The following is a 4,268-nucleotide window of genomic DNA, read 5'->3' as shown; positions in this document are numbered from 1 at the left end:
TAAACAAAAGTCTTACTCGTGAAAAATCATCTCTTCATATATATATATATATATATATATATATATATATATATATATATATATATATATATATATATATATATATATATATATATATATATATATATATGGAAATAATTTCTCAATCACTCATCCAATATCATTGCTAAAAATAAAAAACATCTAAAACAAATTAATGAATGAGTGATACAAAATGGAAAAAGAAAAATCACATAACAGTATAACCAAAACATCTACTCTCTTATTAATGTTCTTTTTGGCATGTACTCAGATTGAGAGTAATGGTTACACCAAGCTAGTAAAATGTGCAATAGCATTTCCAAGAAGTTCATGGTTAACCCAAACAGATTTCAAAATCCATTAACTCATAAACATTCCAATTTGCATCAAGTTAGCTTTATGACAAAATCTCAATTTCATAGGAAGCAAATCATATTGATTCAAACAATCAATATGATTCAAACACCATATTCTATAAATATTTAACTCAGAATGATCAAGTAATGGGAGTAGAAACAGATCTTAATTGATAACCTCATTAAATCGAATTAAGAAACAGTAGACATAACTTATTGGAAAGATTTTATTTATTGCAGTGTACTTGTCCATATCTAGACAGAGATTGCAAACATAAAAAATTATTCATCTTTTATGTATTTTCATACTTGTCATGTTGCAAGCAATCCTTTCCATCTTGGCCAAAAAAATGCTCCAAGAGACAACCATTTTCTCCTGGACTTTTTACGCCGAGGCATCGTCCGTCTCTGTCGTTAGCTCAATGAACATTCAATCAACAAAGTCGAATGCCAAAACATAATTTAACTATAGCTTATGATATTTTCAGAAGTAAAGAGGATTCCTATCCATTACTGTCAATATCAAACATTATAAACGCGACCGAAAAAGCTGGATTCTGGTATGCTGAGAAGAGACAAAAAATATGTACCTAGTATCCAGAAACACAAGTTTTTTTACTCAAAAGTTATTTTCACATTGAGCATAATGCTATTGAACTCTTAATAGAGAATAAAAATCTCGCCACATGTGGTTCGAATTGACGCAAAATACTCGTATACCTGAAATCAAACAACATGTCAGAAAATGAAACATTCAATGCTAACATTTTCTTGGTTTTAAGCTAATATGTTTAAACTCTAAAAAGATTTATTACCTTTTCTGATGGACTCTGAAGGGAATCGATTTTTCATAATTGAAGAACACTCTTCTCCTAAAACCATTTGTGTCAAAACATAAACACATAAATCTTAAGGGCCTGTTTGAAAGGCTTTTTAAAAACTCTATTTTAGTTTTTGAAAATTTAAAAACTAAAAACTTGTTTGAATATAATATTTTACAAATGTGTTTTTAAAAACTCTTCACAATTTTTCAGTTTTTAAAAGCAAAAAACTGAAATGGCTAAATTGTGTTTTGATTTTTACTTTTCAGTTTTTAAAAACTAAAAACAAAAACTATTTCTAACAGACCCTAAGTCTTTGCAACAAATCATATATAACAGATTGAAAATATTCATTCATTTAAATTGTAAAGAGTTGTATAAGGATTTACAAAGGAGTTGAACTAAGAGAAAGATAGTTCAGATGGAACTAAGGATTAGACACTACCATCCTATGTCTATTGTAGTAGGAACTGAACTATGTCTAGTATAGCAGGAAATTTTTTAGTGAGATACACAAGCATTACTCTATATAGTGATGTATGGTTGTACTTTCGAGTAGGTAGTGTTTGTAAAGTTAAAAATGTATTAGATAGGCATAGGCATAAGAAAACATGAATAGGTGGAGCATGAAAGAGAAAGAACAGAACACGGGATTCAAGGAAAATTAGTAGGCTTATTTCTGCAGCAAGTGTTGAACCAAGGAAAAATAGAAAGAGAAATTTATCACTGAACATAAAGCTTTCTTTGCAATCACTTCCAAATGCACATAAAACTTTAGCATTATAAGCTAGAAATAGTACTCAAAGTTCAGACATGGCCCTAGTAAAGATAAGATGGAGATGTGAAAAGAAAGTACAGTCATTGTAACTATTTTTTAGAAAAGATAGCAAACCAAAAGAAGTCACAAAATGAATCTTTATGAGCAATAAAAGATAGCAAACCAAAGCAAGTACAGTCAAATGTCAAATGAAATTTTTCCTTGTGTCTGACATCATGAAGAAAAATAAGTCTTTATGAAAAATAAAAAAAGTACAGTATGAAGCAAAAGATTTTCAAACCAAAGGAAGTCATAAAATGAATCTTTAGAAGATGTAAAAGTTAATAAATAGAGTATAAATATTGGAGTATCAATACAAATAAAAGCAGCAGACATCAGCTATTAGAAAGCACAATATTGCAAATTTACTATCTTCATGATTTGTGTGACTTTTCAAAAGATATTTAATAGTAAAAAGCAGATAACAAAACATAAGATGAAAATTTTCATGTTCATTTCCATCTTCACACGCACTGTTCCCCTTTTCCTTTCCAGAACATCAGCCTTATTGTGGCTGCATGACCTAAGCACGTGGCTTCTTGCTAGTCTCTTTGGATCAGTTATGAACATACCACCTCCTAGATCAGCTATAACTACAAACAAAGTAATGTACATATACAAAATATTGAACATACCATCTGCATTTCAAATACCAACTTTAACACCGACAGAAAGATGAGGCCTGGATGTAGGTAATCCGGGTATACCACACATACCTGAATTATCTGTAAAATTGCATAAATCCAAATGTTCAGATTTAACAACATTAATCATAAAGAACAGGAAGAAATAGTACGTCTATATGGTTTTCTTCTCTTTGCATATAAATATTAAGTTTATTCTAGATTTTAATCACAACATACTTGAAGCTAGCTCTGTGCAAAAGCCTTGCTCATAGAGTTGCTGGGACCATTGCGGACAGAAAGTTGCCATTAAGGTTCCTGCATCGAGATTTTTTAATCGGCTAACAGAACCAGCTTCAACATATCATCAGAACAAAACCAGCTTCAACATACATACAAGTGAAACATTTATTGAACCGGCTTCAACATAACATCAGAACAAAACCAGATTCAACATACATCAAAACAAAACCAGTAAACAGAACCAACTTCAACGTATCATCAGAACAAAACCAGCTTCAACATACATATAAGTGAAACATTTAAAGAACCAGCTTCAACATAACATCAGAACAGAACCAGCTTCAACATCAAATATGAGCAAAACATTTATAGACATATATTTTGGCTAACTCTAAAAACAACTAAAAGTTGTATAAACAGATTCACAAAAGAATAACTTGTACATACAAGTGAAATACAACTTATACATAAAATGAGAGCATTGATGTTTAAACACAGCTTATTTGGTTAACTCTGAAAATAACTTATTGAAAACAACTTATCTGAAAAGTGATTAAAACATAAAATACAAAACCACAAACACAGCCAAACCTACAATTTCTTTTTCTTCAAACCAAAAAAACCGCTCATTCAACTTTTAAATCCCTTAGAATCTGCTTAATCAGTTAAGTGAAAATACACACCAAAAACGAAAAACCCCAAGCTAAAGTACGAAATGAAGATTAAAAACATTTAATGGCAAAGCAAATCGTATGAAGATGGAAGGAGAACTCGGGAATGTAAAAGGAAACAATGGTGAAGAAACAACAGATATGAGTTACCTCTAACACGGTGGAACTCGTATCAAGATGGAAGAATCCGAAGAAGGAAGATGGTGAGGTAGAACTGCAAGAAAAAGTTTGGAGAGCTCAGAGGTTTCTTGTGTTTAGCAGGAGAAATGAAAAAGAGAGTGAGATTGCTATTGGATGGAAAACGGCAAGAAATCTAGATCGGTCAAGATGAGAGGTGTTAGGGTTTGTGAGGTTTTGAGAGAGAAAAGGGAAAATCGGAGAGAGATAGTGAGAGTGTTGAAAATGACAAAAGTGTGGAAAGAGAGTGGATAGAGGAGAATGAGAGGGAAAAGTGAATTTGAAAAAATTGAGTGACACTTGTACAAAAGGACTCTTTTCATTGATTGGAATTAATTGAATTAGTAAATTACGATAAGGGGCAATTCTTATGTTAATTAAAAAACAAGAAAGGGTAATTTAGACGGTTTGGTGGCATGTTCCATTATTAGTTAGGTAGTTTTTTTTTGAAAGAGCCAAACAGCGTTGAATTAATAAGGCACAAGTAGTGCAACCAGTACATAGCAGGCTTGATAAAAAACCAAGTCAAATAAAAATTT

At 31.1% G+C, this 4,268-nt stretch overlaps 1 long non-coding RNA gene across 2 annotated transcripts; it reads right to left on the bottom strand.

Moving 5' to 3' along the window:
* Window positions 1-236: 236 nt before the first annotated feature.
* LOC131595480 (uncharacterized) lies at window positions 237-4,004 on the bottom strand. 2 transcript variants are annotated; one of them, XR_009281879.1, is made up of 4 exons: window positions 3,703-4,004; window positions 2,879-2,956; window positions 1,193-2,740; window positions 237-1,097 (listed from the first exon to the last, which is right to left on the bottom strand). It is a non-coding gene; the product is annotated as an uncharacterized LOC131595480 (long non-coding RNA). The 2 variants fall into 2 exon arrangements; XR_009281878.1 differs by having other exon boundaries at window positions 237-2,740; window positions 3,703-3,995.
* Between the last annotated feature and the right edge of the window lie 264 nt (window positions 4,005-4,268).

The sequence above is a fragment of the Vicia villosa genome, linkage group LG4 (genome assembly GCF_029867415.1).
Source record: "Vicia villosa cultivar HV-30 ecotype Madison, WI linkage group LG4, Vvil1.0, whole genome shotgun sequence".
NCBI classification, from domain to species: Eukaryota; Viridiplantae; Streptophyta; class Magnoliopsida; order Fabales; family Fabaceae; genus Vicia; species Vicia villosa.
The sequence above is the reverse complement of the archived record's forward strand: the minus strand, read 5'-3'. Positions and strand labels throughout refer to the sequence as shown.